This window comes from Hypanus sabinus, chromosome 3 (genome assembly GCF_030144855.1).
Source record: "Hypanus sabinus isolate sHypSab1 chromosome 3, sHypSab1.hap1, whole genome shotgun sequence".
NCBI classification, from domain to species: Eukaryota; Metazoa; Chordata; class Chondrichthyes; order Myliobatiformes; family Dasyatidae; genus Hypanus; species Hypanus sabinus.
The window spans coordinates 189,145,607-189,162,804 of NC_082708.1; the positions used below are offsets into that span (position 1 = coordinate 189,145,607).

Below are 17,198 nucleotides of genomic sequence, written 5' to 3' on the forward strand. Positions count from 1 at the left end.
ACTCCTGTAAACCCTCTCATCACCACCTGAGATTCTACCAACAATGGTTGTATTGTCAGCGAATTTATAGATGGTACTTGGGCTATGCCTAGCCACACAGTGGTACATGTTTTTAGGCTTTTGTATCTCCAGCCAGTGGGAGGGGGGAAACAAAGGGAATGTCTGCAGTGGATGTGAGCATTGATAATTCTGGCTGCTTTTCCAAGGGAATGGGAAGTGTAGACAGTGCCCATGGAGGGGAGGCTAGCTTCTGTGATGTCTTCAGTTGTGTCCTCAGCTCTCTGCAGTTTCTTGTGGCCTTAGACAAATGTGACCATGGCCCTTTAGACCATAAGATATAGGAGGAGAATTAGGCCAATTAGATCATCGAGTCTGCTCCACCATTCAATCGTGGCTGATCCATTTCCCTCTCGGTCCCAGTCTCCTGCCTTCTCCCCCTGTCCCTTCATACCCTGGCGCCTAACAGATAGCGCCAGAAGTGAACTCTGAACTCTGACACCCCGGCCTGCACTAGCATTGCGCTAACCGCTACGCTGGCATGGCGGCCCGAGGGTCTCAGCTGAAACTTGGACTGGTTATTCCTCTCTCTCCATAGGTGCTGTGTGACATGCTGAATTCCTCTGTTATTGGTTGTTCAATGATTAGTGTAATTAGCTCAGCACAACAGTGTGGCCTGAAGGACCTGGTTTGCTCTGCTGTTCTGTTTTAGTATGGGACTGTTGACAATTTTACCACAGGACCACCGAAAATCATTCTGATATTGGAAAAAGAATGAGGATCTAACTGTAAAGTCCCATTAAACACAGCCACAGCCTGGGAACAAACAATAAAAAGAACGATCTGTGTGCTTTGGCAAAGGTTGTTACTCAGCCCCAGCTGGGCCACAGCCCACTGCACAAATTATTGAGCATCCTTCCGAACTTGGTAAACCGTCGCATTTTCAAGATGAAAGTCTGTCAGTCGTTGTACCTAATACGTTGTTTATATTTGTATTGTGAATCACATCTTATCATCAGGCACTCAGTCAAATGGAAGCTCCGGGTTAATTTGGGAGGGAACCAGAACTGAGAGGTTACAGTTATCAGAAGTCTGAGCAGACGAAACTGGTTTTCTCTTGTCAGGAGATGGCTGAGACGAGACCAAAAACAAGCTTTTGTAATTCATCCCTTCACTATGTGCTGTGTCGTATGACATTGGCAATCGTGGTCTTTCCATGACCGTGATTGTTCTTGGCAAATTTCCTACAGAAGTGGTTTGTCATTGTCTTCTTCTGAGCAGAGTCTTTACAAGGGTGGTGACCCCAGCCAGTCGGAGATTGTCTGCCTGGTGTCAGTGGTCACATAACCAGGGCTTAGGACATGCACCAGCTGTTCATACGACCATCCACCTCACTTGGCTTCACTTGACCCTGACTGGGGGGCTAAGCAGGTGCCACATCTTGGCCAAGGGTGACCTGCAGGCTAGCAGAGGGAAGGGGCACATTACACCTCCTTTGGTAGAGACATATCTCCACCCCACCATTTAAATTGGTAAATTGGTTTATTCCTGTCACATGTATCGAGGTACGGTAAAGCACCATGGTTTGCATGTCATCCATACAGATCACTTAATTACACAGTGCATGGAGGTAGTACAAGGGAATGCAGAATAGAGGGTTACAGTTACAGAGGGAGTGCGGTGCAGGTAGACAATAATGTGCAAGGTCATAACGTGGGAGGTTGTGAGGTCAAGAGTCCATCTTATCGTACCAGGCAATCGTTTCATAGTCTGATAACAGCGGGGTAGAAGCTGTCCTTGAGCCTGGTGGTTTGTGCTTTCAAGCTTGTGTACCTTTTGCCTTATGGGAGAGGGGAGAAGAGAGAGTAACTGGGGTGATATACCCCTCCGGTTTAAGATGGCATTGGTGAAGCACAGTGACAACTTGCTGGTAGCAAAGAAAATAAGCAAAACTACAAAGTACTTCACAAGTCACACTCTTTCTGGTAAACGGTCACAGCAATCAACAGGCTGTAACTTCCCTTTCTCGATTTGTTTTTTTTTCTGATCGTTTCGAAGTAGATTGTGAGGTCAAGAGTCCATTTTATCTCACTAGGGAACCATTCAACGGTCTTACAACAGTGAGATAGGAGCTGTCCTCGAGCCTGGTACATGCTTTCAGCTTTTGTATCTTCTATCTGATGGGAAATAGAAGAGAGAATGTTTGATGGTGTCTGGTTATGTTGGCCACTTTATTGAAACAGTAAGAAATGTTGACAGGGTCCATGGACGGGAGGCTGGTTTCCATGACGTGCTGAGCTGTGCCCACGACTCTCTGCAGTTTCTTACAGTCGTGGACAGAGCAGTTGCCGTTCCAAGCCGTGATGCATCTGGACTCGATGCTTTCCATGGTGCATTGGTGAGCGTATAAGGGTACATAATAAATTTCTTCAGCCTACTGAGTAAGTGGAGAGTATATGAAGTTCCCCTGTGCCCCAGTGGGAAAGGACAGTGTGTGTCTCACCACACTCAGAGTGGGAAAGGGCAGAATTCGATAAGATGCGCCAACATCACCTGTTGAGACTGTTCCAATGATACACGTTGGTCCTACACCAGAAAAGATTGTACACTTCAGAAACACAAGAGATGCTGGAAATCCACAGAAACACACACAAAATGCTGAAGGAACTCAGCAGGTCAGGCAGCTTCTACGGAGAGGAATAAACAGTCGACATTTCAGGCTGAGTCCCTTCATCAGGCCACTTCACATCATGTCTTTCATCATGACATCCAGGTAGATCCAGGTGAGGGAGTGTTCGACTGCCCCACACTCTCATCATGCACACATTTCTCCTTTTAGTTCCCCCCCCCCCACCTCCTTCCCTTTATTGTGGTCTGCTCTCAGACTCCTTCTTCTTCAGCACTTTATCACTTCCACCTATCACCTCTCAGTTTTTTACATTATTCCAACTCGTTCCCCCCCCCCACCGCCCAGCACTCTCTCCGCCCCTTCCCCTTCACCTTTTCGTACTGGCTATCTCCCCTCTTTCTTGCCAGTCCTGATGAAGGGTGACTGCCCATCTCCTATCACAGACCGCCTGACTCATTGGGTTCCGTAGCAGTTTATGCATGTTCCTCAAGAAGTAAATTGTTTCTGCTCACATGCCCCTTGTCTCCTTACCCGGGGTGTTAGACATTTCCCCTGTGTGGGGAACGATGGAGCATGGAGCTCTTGCTACCTGATTGAACCTTTGTCTAACTGGCCTTAAAAGTTAGTAGATCACCACTCATCAGCCTTCCCACACCACCTCTTTCCTCTGCCTCCTCATAGGTACTGTGATTTACTTCATTCACCAGATGTTGGCCACATGGTAGTGTAGTGGTTAGCACAACACTTTACAGCGCCAGCGATCCAGATTGAATTGCCACTGCTGTCTGCAAGGAGTTTGCACACTCTCCCTGACACTGCATTGGTTCCCTCTGTGGTGCCCAGACAGCGGTGCAACAATCTCTGGCAATAAACCCTTCAAAACCTCTTAAAACTTCCAAGATGGTGTTGGACTCTTGCAAGCTGTTCCCAGCAGACACCGGCATGGTGGTGTCGCAGTTAGCACGGCGCTTCGCGATGCCGGTGATCACCGAGCGGGTTTCAGTCCCACCGCGCTGTCTGTAAGGAGTTAATACATTCTACCCATGACTGACTGGGTTTTCTCCTGGTGCTCCGGTTTCCTCCCACTTTACAAAGACATCCGGGCTAGAAGGTGAATTGGCGGCGCAGCTCGTTCAGCCGGAAGGGCCTGTTTCCGTGCTGTGTCTCTAAGTAAATAATAAATAAATAAAGATGGAGCATATGGATAATGCGCGTGTTAACTCTATTGATTCTGGCACCTTCCATCTCAGTCTCTAAGTTAGTTTTCCCGAAGGGAAAGTCTGATATAAACACAAGAGATCCTGCAGATGCTGGAAATCCAGAGCAACACAGACAAAATGCTGGAGGAACTCAGCAGGTCAGGCAGCGTCTAGCGAGGGGAATAAACAGTTGACGTTTTGGGCCGAGACCCTTCCTCGGGACTGGAAAGGAAGGGGAGGGAAGCCGGAGTCAAAGAAGGGCCGAGGAAGTCTGAAATCCTTCCCTGCAACTGAGGCGCTGCCTCTCTCTGCACGCCACAGTGCTGTTCCTCCCTTTTATTTTTAGCCTGGTATGCCAAGCAGCACACGAAAACCCGTGACACTCACACCTTGGCTTACTTTCACCTTGTGTGAAGCAAAGTCTTAAGCTGAAGTGTCATAATAAGAAGCTGAGGCATGCCCAGCTGCATTATGGGAAACGACACCTCATTTGCTCAAACACCACATATGTCTCATTCCTGCACCATATGGCACTCCAAGCTATTTACGGTAATAATTAATTCTTAATCAGCATTTAACCTCTGTAAAATGTTTTAGAGATCTAATCACCTTCTAGATAGCACTAATGACAGAAAAAAAGCATAAACACTGTCAGAGAGGAAATATACAAAGAGTCTGTGCCTGGATAGTGGAGGTTCATTAAATCCATCTCTTTAATGACATTTTTTTTGTGACTTTTATTGCCATTGAGGAAGGGATTGCTGATGTTGGAGGGAATGGGGCCCACGCTAGTTTGGGCACCTGAGCTACAATGCACTAGCTGGAAGTCTGAACAGCGATCCTAATTACTCAGACCAGAGGAGTGCCAATTGGGGTGAGGGTCCCCTATAGTGCATGAGTGGGGAGTGTTGACACACCTTGGGTGTCCATACCTTTCCCCATTGCATCCATCACTGCCAGATTTTTAGATCTCCTTCCCCCCTCTGCTGTAGCAATTTACACCTTCCCTGGAGCTATGTTCTGTTTCTTCATGTGTCCCATCACCACCTCATCTTGTCTTGCACAGTCATCCCATACTTAATCCCTCCTGCCTTTTCCTCCATCACAAAAATGCTCTATTCTTTTTGTCTCAGTACCTAATCCTTCCCCTCAATCCCCGTCCACACACACACACGCAGATACACACACTTACACATAGATACACACACACAGAGACATACACAGATGCATACACAAACATACATACACATATGCGCGCACACACACACGCGTACTCATACACAGACATACACTAAAACACACATATTCATGTACAAACACAGATACACACAAAACACAGACACACACACATGCACAGGAACTCAGAGATGTACAGAAACACAGACACACACAAAACCACAAAACACAGACATACACACACACACTTACACAGAGATACACAAAAATGCACACACTTATGTACAAATACAGATTAATGCAAAAGCACAAAACACACACTCACACACACATACACACACACACACCAATTAGTGTAATACTATTACAGCTCTCTGACTGTCTGTGTGGAATTTTTACATTCTCCCCGAGACTGCGTGGGTTCCTCCCAGATGCTCCAGTTTCCTCCCATATTCCAAAGATATACAGGTTAGGGTTTGTAAATTGTGGGCATGCGATGTTGATGCAGGAAGCTTATGGGCTGCTCCCAGCATATCCTCAGACTACATTGGTCGTTGACACAAACTACACATTTCACTCTATGTTTCAATGTACATGTGACAGATAAAGCTAATCTAATCTTCCCTGACTCTGACCACCTCATCTTCACCATGGTTGTTCAGTCCCTATACACTTCTATCCCCATCAGGAAGGCCTCAAAGTCTTCGACTTCTTTCTTGACAAAATCCCCCTCCACCACTGCTCTCCTCCGTCTGGCAGAACTGGAGTCCTGAACTATTTTTCCTTCGGCTCCTCTCACTTTCTCCCAACCCAAGGGCTCGTCGTGTTTACTCATATGGGCCCAAGCTATGCCTGCCTCTTCATCGGCTATGTAGAACAGTCTGTGTTTGAAACTTTCCCCGATATTTGTGGCCTGGATTGGGGAGCATGCCTTATGACAATAGGTTGAGTGAACCCGGCCTTTTCTCCTTGGAGCGACAGAGGATGAGAGGTGACCTGATAGAGGTGTACAAGATGATGAGAGGCATTGATCGTTCAGAGGCTGAAATGGCTAGCACGAGAGGACACAGTTTGAAGGTGCTTGGAAGTAGGTACAGAGAAGATATCAGGGGTAAGTGTTTTACACAGAGAGTGGTGAGTGTGTGGAATGGGATGCCGGTGATGGTGTTGGAGGCAGATATGATAGGGTCTTTTAAGAGATTCCTGGACAGGCACATGGAACTTAGAAAAATGGGTAACCCTAGGTAATTTCTAAAGTAAGTACATGTTCAGCACAGCATTGTGGGGCAAAGGGCCTGTATTGTGCTGTAGGTGTTCTAAGTTTCTATGATATTAGTCCCCAGCTCTTCCTCCACTACATTGACGACTGTATTGGTGTTGCTTCATGCACTCATGCTGAGCTCGTTAATTTGATCAATTTTGCCTCAAACTTCCACCCTGCCCTCAAATTCACTTAGACCATCTCTGACACCTCTGATCTCTCTGTCTCCTTCTCTCGAGACAAATTGTCACTCAATATCTTTAATAAACCTACTGATTCCCATGGTTATCTTGAGTATACCTCTTCCCACTCTATCTCCTGTACAAATGCTACTTCCCTTTCTCAGTTTCTGTGGCTCCACTGCATCTGTTCCCAGGACACAGCTTTCCATTCCAGGACAGCTGGGATGAACTCCTTCTTTAGAGAACGGGCTTTCCCTCCCTCCACTGCTGATGCTTCCCTCAGCCACATCTCCTCCATTTCTCCTGCATCTGCTCTCACCCCATCTTCCTGCTGCCAGAATAGTGATAGAGTCCCCCTTGTCCTCACCTACCTCCCCATCTGCCTCCGTATCCAACACAGTATCCTCCGCAACTTCCACCATTTCCAAAGATGGTCTACCACAAAATATATCTTTATCTCCTCCCACCCTGCTTTCTGCTCGGATTGCTCGCTTCGTGATTGTTGAGTGCAACCCCTGCCCATATGCCTCCTCCCTCGCCTCCATTCAGAGCCCGAAACGGTACTTCCAGGTGAAGCAACATTTCACCTGTGGATCTGCTGGAGCCATCTCTTGTGTCCAGTACTCCTGATGCAGCCTCCTCTACATTGGTGAGAACCGTCTTAAATTGGGGGACCACTTCTTTGAGCACCCCTGCACCATCTGCCACAAGTGGGACTTCCCGATAGCCAAACATTTTAATTCCCATTCTGACATGTTGATCCATGGGCTTCCCTTGTGCTATGATAAAGCCACTCTTATATTCCATCTGGGTACCCTGCAACCTGATGGTATGAATATCGATTTGTCCTTTGGGTGAACAAAATTTTCCCTACCCGTCCTCTATTCCTCATTCTGACCTTTTACTTCATCTAACCCTTTCTCCTATTGCCCACTCTCCTCTCCTGTCAAATCCTTTCTTCTCTAGCCTTTGACCTTTCCCACCCATCTAGCTTCACCTATCATTTCCCAGCTATCCTCCTTTCCGTCCCCCCACTGTTTTATAAAGGCAGCTGCCCCCTTCCCTCTCAATCCTGAGGAAGGGTCTCGGCCTGAAACATTGACTGCTTACTCTTTTCCATAGATGCTGCCTGACCTGCAGAGTTCCTCCAGTATTTTGTGTGGCTAACCTGAAGCCTTCTTGATTCCCAGACTCTGGGAAAATAGACTGAGTACAGTACTTCCACCCTATCTTTGTCCCTCATTATTATACATTCCTCCATCTGATTACTGCACAGCACATGACAAATAAAGCTTATCTTTTAGATCTTTAAATCTTTAAAATTCACTCACTGATACACCCAAAGCATACACGCATAAACAAAAAGTACGCATGCTTAAAAAGATGTTACCTGCTTTGATGAAAGATTACAAACCTCAAAGCTCTCTCTCACTCCATCATCTGGATTAGCTGTACAGATGTTTGGATCAACGCACACAAAGTGTGGCAGGAACTCAGTAGGTCAGGCAGCATCTAAGGAGGGAATAAAACAGTCGACATTTCATATTGAGAAAGAGATATTAGGGCGCATCTTAAGCATTCAAGAAGTTACCTGTGGTGGAACAAAGGGAAGGACAAATGAGAAGGACAGTGTCGTGTAAGCAGGGCCGAAGCTTTGAGAGTTCAAAAGGGTTAAAGTGTCAGTAAAAGGAACACAATATGAACTTAAAACTTTTACCAAATTTCACAGATGCACCATAGAAAGCATCCTTTGCAAATACATCATGGCTTGGTGCATATACTGCCGAGAGTTGTTGACACAGGTCAGCACATCACAGAAACCAGCCTCCCCTATGGACTGTCTATGCCTCGCGCTGCTTCAGTAAAGTGGCCAACATAATCAAAGACCACTCCCCCCCACTCCACCCACCCATGGACATTCTCACTTCTGGTATGGAGGGGCCACTGCACAGGGTCAGAAAAAGCAAATAGGGAGGCAGATTCTGGAACGGTGCAATAACAATGGGGTTGTTGTGTTGGGAGATTTTAACTTTCCAAATATTGACTGGCATCTCCTTAGAGCAAGGGGTTCAGGTGGGATGGAGTTTGTTAGGTGTGCTCAGAAAGATTTCCTGACACAATATGTAGATAGCCAATTAGAGGTGAGGCTCTACTTGATTTGGTATTGGGAAATGAACTTGATCAGGAGTCAGATCTGTCAGTGGGACAGCATTTTGGAGGTAGTGATCACAACTCTATCCCCTTTACCATAGCACTGGAGAGTGATAGGAGCAGACAGTTTGGGGAAGCATTTAATTCAGGTAGGTAGAAATATGATGCTATTAGGCAGGTGTTCTCAGGAAAATGCATGGCAAAAATGTGGCAAATGTTCAGGGAACATTAGCATGGATTTCTGCATCAGTATGTTCATTGAGGCAGGGAAAGGACGGTAGGGTAAAAGAACCATGGTGTACAAAGGATGTAGGAAATATAGTTAAGAAGAAAAGAAAAGCTTACAAAAGCTTCAAGAAACTAGGTATTGTTAGAGCTGTAGAAAATTACAAGGATGCCAAGAAGGAGCTCAAGAATGAAATGAGGAGAACTAGAAGGGGCCATGGGAAGGCCTTGGTGAGCAGGATTAAGGAAAACCCCAAGGCATCTACAATATGTGAAGAGCAAGAGGATGAGCCGTGTGAGAATAGGACCAATCAGGAGCGAGACAGGAAACATGGAGCCAGAGGAGGGAGTGAAGACACTTAATAACACTTTACTTCAGAATTCACCCAGTGAAAGGGACTTTGGTAATTGTAGAGATGACTTGCAGCGGACTGAAACACTTGAGTGTATAGACATTGAGAAAGAGGGACGGGAGAAGTACCAGAGGATTGAAAGGTTGCATATGGTGTTCCCTTGTTCAAGAAAGGGGGTAGAGGTAACCCAGAAAATTATAGACCAGTGAGTCTGACTTCAGTGGTGGGCAAGATGTTGGGGAAGATCCTGAGAGGCAGGATTTGAGAGCATTTGGAGAGACATAGTCTGATTAGAAATAGTCAGCATGACTTTGTCAAGGGCAGGTCATGCCTGATAAACCTGATTGAATTCTTTGAGGATGTAACAAAACCCATTGATGAAGGTAGAACAGTGGATGTAGTGTATATGGATTTCAGTAAGGCATTTGATAAGGTTCCCCATGTAACACTAATTCAGAAAGTAAGGAGGCAGGGGATCCAAGGAGACCTTGCTTTGAGAATCCACAGAAGGCAAAAGGGTGGTTGTAGATGGTTCGTGTTCTGCATGGAGGATGGTGACCAGTGGTGTTCTGCAGGGATCTGTTCTGGGACCCCTCCTCTTTGTGATTTTTATAAATGACCAAGATGAAGAAGTTGAAGAGTGGGTTAGTAAGTTAGTAAGCTGACACAAAAGTTGGGGTGTTATGGATACTCTGGAGGGTTGTCAGAGGTTACAGCACAACATTGATAGGATACAGAACTGAGCTGAGAAACGGCAGATGGCGTTCATAGCAGATAAGTGTGAAGTGGTTCATTTCGATAGATTAAGTTTGAAGACAGAATATAATATTAATGGTAAGACTCTTGGGGAGGATCAGTGAGATCTTGGGGTGTGTGTCTATAGGACACTCAAAGCTGCTACACAGGTCAACAGTGTTGTTAAGATAGCATATGGTGTGTTGGTCTTCATCAACCGTGGGGTAAAGTTCAAGAGCCGTGAAGTAATGTTACAGCTATATTGGGCACTGGTCAGACCCCACTTGGAGTTCTGTGTTCAGTTCTAGACATCTCACTACAGGAAGGATGTGGATACTATGGAGAGATTGCAGAGGAGTTTTAAAAGGATGTTGCCTGGATTGGAGAGTGTGCCTTATGAGAATAGGTTGAGAGGTGACCTGATAGAGGTGTATAAGATGATGAGAGGCATTGATCGTGTGAATAGCCAGAGACTTTTTCCAAGGGCTGAAGTGGCTAACACGAGGGGGCATAGTTTTAAAATGCTTGGAAGTTGGTACCGAGGGAATGTCAGGGGTAAGTTTTTCAGAGAGTGGTGGGTGCGTGGAATGTACTCCCAGCAACGGTGGTGAAGGCAGATTCAATAGGGCCTTTCAAGAGACTCTTAGAAAGGTGCATGGCTTAGAAAAGGTAGACGGCTATGTGGTAGGGAAACTCTAGAGTAGGTTACTTGGTCGGCACAACATTATGGGCTGAAGAGCCTGTAATCAGAATCAGGTTTATTATCAGCGGTACGTGATGTGAAATTTGTTAACTTAGCAGAAACAGTTCAATGCAACACATAATCTAGTAGAGAAAAAAAAATAATAAATAAAATAAAACATAATAAATAAACAAGTAAATCAATTATATATATTGAATGGATTATTTTTTTTAAATATGCAAAAACAGAAATACTGTATATTAAAAAAAGTGAGGTAGTGTCCATTTAGGAATCGGATGGCAGAGGGGAAGAAGTTGTTCCTGAATCACTGAGTGTGTGCCTTCAGGCTTCTGTATCTCCTACCTGACGGTAACAGTGAGAAAAGGGCATGCCCTGGGTGCTGGGGGTATTTAATAATGGATGTTACCTTTCTGAGACACCGCTCCCTGAAGATGTCATGGGTACTTTATAGGTTAGAACCCAAGATGCAGCTGACTAGATTTACAACCTTCTGCAGCTTCTTTCGGTCCTGTGCAGTATCCCCTCCATACCAGACAGTGCTGCAGCTTGTCAGAATGCTCTCCACGGTGCAACTATAGAAGTTTTTGAGCATATTTGTTGACATGCCAAATTGCTTCAAACTCCTAATAAAGTATAGCTGCTGTCTTGCCTTCTTTATGACTACATCGATATGTTGGGACCAGGTTAGATCCTCAGAGATCTTGACACCCAGGAACTTGAAGCTGCTCACTCTCTCTATTTCTGATCCCTCTACGAAGATTGGTATGTGTTCCTTTGTTTTACCCTTCCTGAAGTCCACAATGAGCTCTTTTGTCTTACTGATGTTGAGTGCCAGGTTGTTGCTGCAGCACCATTCCACTAGTTGGCATATCTCACTCCTGTACACCCTCTCATCACCACCTGAGATTCTACCAACAATGGTTGTATCATCAGCCAATTTGTAGATGGTGTTTGAGCTATGCCTAGTCACACAGTCATGTGTATACAGAGATTAGAGCAGTGGGCTAAGCACACACCCCTGAGGTGCGCCAGTGTTGATCGTCAGCGAAGAGGAAATGTTATCACCGAACCTCACAGACTGTGGTCTTCTGGTTAGGAAGTCAAGGATCCAATTACAGAGGGAGGTACAGAGGTCCAGGTTCTGCAACTTCTCAAATAGGATTGTGGGAATGATGGTATGAAATGCTGAGCTATAGTCGATGAACAGCATCCTGACATAGGTGTTTGTGTTGTCTAGGTCGTGTAGATTTCTGTTTCTAAAGTTGTAAATTTAGCTAGCCTCATCATGGGCACCAGTCACACCAACATCCACAACACCTTCTAAAGGAGATGCTTCAAAAAGGTGGCATCTATCATTAAGGATCCCCATCACCCCAGGGCATACCCTCTTCTCATTGCTTCTATCCTGAGGACACACACAATGTTTCAGAAACTCCTCCACCATCAGATTTCTGAATGGACAATGAGCCCATGAACACTGCCTCAGTATTTTTCCCTCTCCTCTTGCACTACTTATTAATTTATATATATATTTATTTCTGTAATCTATACTGTATATTGTTATATATTGTACTGCTAATGCAAAAGAATATATTTCACGACATATGCCAGCGATATTAAACCTGATTCTGACCCTGGTTCTCTCCACACCCACCGGGAAGAAGATACAAAGTCTTGATAACACAGTCTACATTGTTTATAAGGTTGTTCGCCAAACCTGGACAACCCTACAAACAAGAGGCCACACACATACCAATCTTCTCCTTCATTTCGCAGTATACCTTGTCATGGCTCTTTCTTGCAGTCACAGGCCACACCAAGTCATAAGACCATCAGACATAGGAGCAGAATTGGGCCCATCGTCAATCATGGCTGATCCTTTTTTACCCCTCCTCAGCCCCACTCCTGTAACCTTTGATGGCATGTCCAATCAAGAACCTATCAATCTCCTCCTTAAATAACCCAATGACCTGGTCTCTACAATTGCCTATGGTAATAAATTCCACAAATTCACCACCCTTTGGCTAAAGAAATTCCTCTGCATCTCTGTCCTGAGGCTGTGCCCTCTTGTCCTAGATTCCCCCACCATGGGAAACATCCTTTCCACATCTACTCTGTCTAGGCCTTCTAATATTCAAAAGGTTTCAATGAGGAGGTTCTGAAGGAAGGAGCTGGACAGATTGCGAAGGCATTAACAATGATCGTTCAAGAATCAATAAATTCTGGCATTGAACTGGATGACTTGAAAATTGAAAATGTTACTCCACTATTTAAGAAGGGTGGGAAGCAGCAGAAAGGAAACTGTAGACCTGTTAGCCCGGCACCAGTGGTTGGGAAGTTGTTGGAATTGATTGTTAGGGATGAGGTTACAGAGTACTTGGAGGCACATGACAAGATAGGCCAAAGCCAGCATGGTTTCCTGAAAGGAAAATCCTGCCTGACAAACCTACTACAATTCTTTGAGGAAATTACAAGCAGGGTAGACAAAGGAAATGCAGTAGATGTGGTGTACTTGGATTTTCAGAGGGCCTTTGACAAGGTGCCAAACATGAGACTGCTTAGCAAAATAAGAGCCCGTGGAATTACAAAGAAGTTACTAGCATGGGTGGAGCATTGGCTGGTCGGCAGAAAACAGAGAGTGGGAATAAAGGGATCCTGTTCTGGCTGCCGGTTACCAGTGGAGTTCCACAGGGGTCGGTGTTGGGACTGCTGCTTTTTACGATGTATGTCATTTGATTTTGACTATGGGATTAATGGATTTGTGGCTAAATTTGCCAATGACACAAAGATAGGTGGAGGAACGGGTAGTGGAGAGAGACTTAGATAGTTTTTTTTTATTACAAAATCCTTTATTACAAATATCGGTGCTATACAATATATACAAAACAGTGGCAAACACAATTACTGCACTACAAATAGACAATAGACATTACACCAGAATGTTGCCATCCCTATCCACGATGGCATTTACACCCCACGGAGCCCAACGGTCTTGAAACTCCTCCAAGGCCGCTGTGGACTGCGCGTGTTCTTTTTCAATAGTTACCCGGGCACGAACATACCCCCTAAACATCGCCAGGCAGTCTGCCCGGGGAGATCCTCCCGCCACCCGTTAGGGGAATGGGCAAAGAAGTGGCAAATTAAATACAATGTTGAAAAGTGTATGGTCGTGCACTTTGGTGAAAGAAATAAATGGGCAGACTATTGTTTTGATGGGGAGATAATTCAAAATGCAGAGATGCAAAGGGACTTGGGAGTCCTTGTGCAGGATATCCTAAAGGTTAACCACCAGGTTGAGTCGGTTGTGAAGAAAACGAATGCAATGTTGGCATTAATTTCTAGAGGTATAGAATATAAGAGCAGGGATGTGATGCTGAGGCTCTATAAGGTACTCGTGAGACCACACTTGGAGTATTGTGTGCAGTTTTGTGCTCCTTATTTAGAAAGGATGTACTGACGTTGGAGAGGGTTCAGAGAAGATTCACAAGAATGATTCCAGGAATGAAAGGTTTACCGTATGAGGAACGTCTGGCAGCTCTTGGGCTGTATTCCCTGGAGTTTAGGAGAATGAGGGGGGATCTCATAGAAACATTCTGAATGTTAAAAGGCCTGAACAGATTAGATATGGCAAAGTTATTTCCCATGGTAGGGGATTCTAGGACAAGAGGACTTGACTTCAGGATTGAAGGACATCTATTTAGAACTACGATGAGGAGAAATTACTTTAGTCAAAGGGTGGTAAATCTGTGGAATTTATTGCCACGAGTGGTTGTGGAGGCCAAGTCATTGGGTACATGTAAGACAGAGATAGATAGGTTCTTGATTAGCCAGGGCATCAAAGGGTATAGGGAGAAGGAAGGGGAGTGGGAATGACTGGAAGAATTAGATCAGCCCAAGATTGAATGGCAGAGCAGATTCAATGGGCCGAATGGCCTACTTCTCCTATATTCTAAGACATGATAGAGGAGACATGATAGAGGTGTACAAGATATTAAGAGGTACAAAAGATAGGATTAAATACATAGGTCCTTTGAAGATAAAATTATAGTAATAGGGGAAAGTAAAAAATAAATATCAAAATTATTTTGAACTCCATGGAGCATGTGGGGATCCTCCGATATCCAGGCAATCTTTCTCTTCTTTCTTTTTTTTCTCTTTAGATAAGGGTTAAGGGGGGGGAGGGTTAAGGGGAGGGGGGAGGGTTAGTATTATCTTTCTTACTTTTTTACTATTACATTTATTCTTTGTAATTTCTAAAATTAAATAAATAGATAGATAGATAGATAGATAGATAGATAGATAGATATTGGAATAGACAGAGTGGACAGCCAGCGCCTCTTCCCCAGGGCACCACTGCTCAGTACAAGAGGACACGGCTTTAAGGTAAGGGGAGGGAAGTTCATTTTTCACTCAGAGTGGTTGGTGCGTGGAATGCACTGCCTGAGTCAGTGGTGGAGGCAGATACACTAGTGAAGTTTAAGAGACTACTAGACAGGTATATGGAGGAATTTAAGGTGGGGGGTTATATGGGAGGCAGGGTTTGAGGGTCAGCACAAGATTGTGGGCTGAAGGGCCTGTAATGGGCTGTACTATTCTATGTTCTATATCTTATGGACTTATGGAGATGTCCCCTCATCCTTCTAAATTTCAGTGGAACACAGGCCCAGGGCCATCAAACGTTCTTCATATGATAATCCTTTCATTCCCAGAATCATCTTTCTGAAACTCCTCTGAACCCTCTCCAATGCCAGCACATCTCTTCTTAGATGAGGAGCCCAAAACTGTTCACAATACTCAAGGTGAGGCCTCACCAGTGCCTTACAAAGTCTCAGCATCACATCCCTGCTCTTGTATTCTAGACCTCTTGGAATGAATTCTGCTAACATGACATTTGCCTTCCTCATCACTGACCCAACCTGCAAGATAACCTTCAGGGTGTTCTGCACAAGGACTCCCAAGTCCCTTAACATCTCAGATTTTTGGATTTTCTCCCTACTTAGAAAATAGTCTACACATTTATTTCTCCTACCAAAGTGCCTGACCATGCATTTTCCAACATTGTATTTCATTTGTCACTTTCTTGCACATTCTTCTAATTTGTCTAAGTCCTTCTGCAGCCTTCTTGTTTCCTACCTGCCCCTCACCAATCTTTGTATCATCTGCAAACTTGGCAAAAAAGCCATCTAAATCATTGATATACAGCTAAAAGAAAGCGATCCCAACACTGACCCCTCCGGAACACCACTAGTCACTGGCAGCCAACCAGAAAAGGCTCCTTTTATTCCCACTCGCTACCTCCTAACAATGCTCTAACCATGTTTGTAACTTTCTTGTAATACCATGGGCTCTTAACTTGGTAAGCAGCCTCATGTGTGGCACCTTGTCAATGGCCTTCTGAAAATCCAAACATACAACACACACTGCATCCCCTTTATCTATCCTACTTGTAATCTGCTCAATGAATTCCAACAAGTTTGTCAGGCTAGATTTTCTCTGAGGGAAAGCATACTAACTTTGTCCTATTTTGTCCTATGTCACCAAGTACTCCATAACCTCATCCTTAACAATTGACTCCAACATCTTTCCAACCACGGAGGTCAGGCTAGCTGGTCCTTTCTGCAGCCTCCCTCCTTTCTTAAAAAGTGGAATGACATTTGCAATTTTCCAATCCTCTGGCACCATGCCAGAGTAACATGATTTTTGAAAGATCATTATTAATGCCTCCACAAACTCTACCACTACCTCTTTCAGAACCCTAGGGTACAGTTCATCTGGTGACTTATGTACCTATAGATTTTTCAGCTTTTTGAACATTTTCTTCCTTGTAATAATAACTGCATTCACTTCTCTTCCCACACACCTTTCAACACCTGGCACTCTGTTAGCGTCTTCCACAGGGAAGACTGATGCAGAATATTCATTTAGTTGATCTACCATCTCCTTGTCCTCAGTTATTATTTCTCCAACCTCATTCCCTAGCGGTCCTATATCCACTCCCATCTCTCTTTTATTTTTTATATAAAAAAAGATATTTATATCCACTTTGATATTGTTTGCTAGTTTGCTTTCATATTTCATCTTTTTCCTCCTAATGATTTTTTTAGTTGTTTTCTATAGGGTTTTAAAAGCTTCCCAATTCTCTATCTTCCCACTAATTTTTGCTTCGTTGTATGCCCTCTCTTGCTTTTACATTAGTTTTGACTTCGCTTGTCTGCCACGGTTGTACTAATTTGCCATTTGAGTATTTCCTTGTTTTTGGAATACATCCATCCTGCACCTTTCTCAATTTTCCCAGAAACTCAACCCATTGCTGCTCTGCTGTCATCCCTAACAGCATCTCCTTCCAATTTACTTAGGCCACATCCTCTCATATCACTGTAATTTCCCTTCACCAGACTGAAGTACTTCTATTTCAGACTTTACTTTCCCCCTATCAAATTTCAAGTTGAACTCAATCATATCACTGACTCCCAAGGGTTCCTTTACCTTAAACTCCCTAATCACCTCTGGTTCATTACTTAACACCCAATCAGTAGAGCTGATCTCCTGGTAGGCTCAATGACAAACTGCTTTAAAAGTCATCTCAT

The 17,198-nt window shown here is 44.5% G+C and overlaps 1 protein-coding gene and 1 long non-coding RNA gene across 5 annotated transcripts in view; one reads left to right on the top strand and one right to left on the bottom strand.

Annotated features, from left to right (window-relative positions):
* Nucleotides 1–17,198, top strand: part of sfxn5b (sideroflexin 5b) — a 282,969-nt gene that overhangs the window by 238,654 nt on the left and 27,117 nt on the right. The window lies entirely within an intron of this gene.
* Nucleotides 2,974–17,198, bottom strand: part of LOC132391975 (uncharacterized) — a 34,172-nt gene continuing 19,947 nt past the window's right edge. Inside the window, exons 3-4 of the long non-coding RNA XR_009511400.1 lie at nucleotides 7,859–7,956; nucleotides 2,974–3,792 (exon numbers count right to left, since the gene is read on the bottom strand). This is a non-coding gene — a long non-coding RNA (uncharacterized LOC132391975). The remainder of the gene's footprint in view (nucleotides 3,793–7,858; nucleotides 7,957–17,198) is intronic.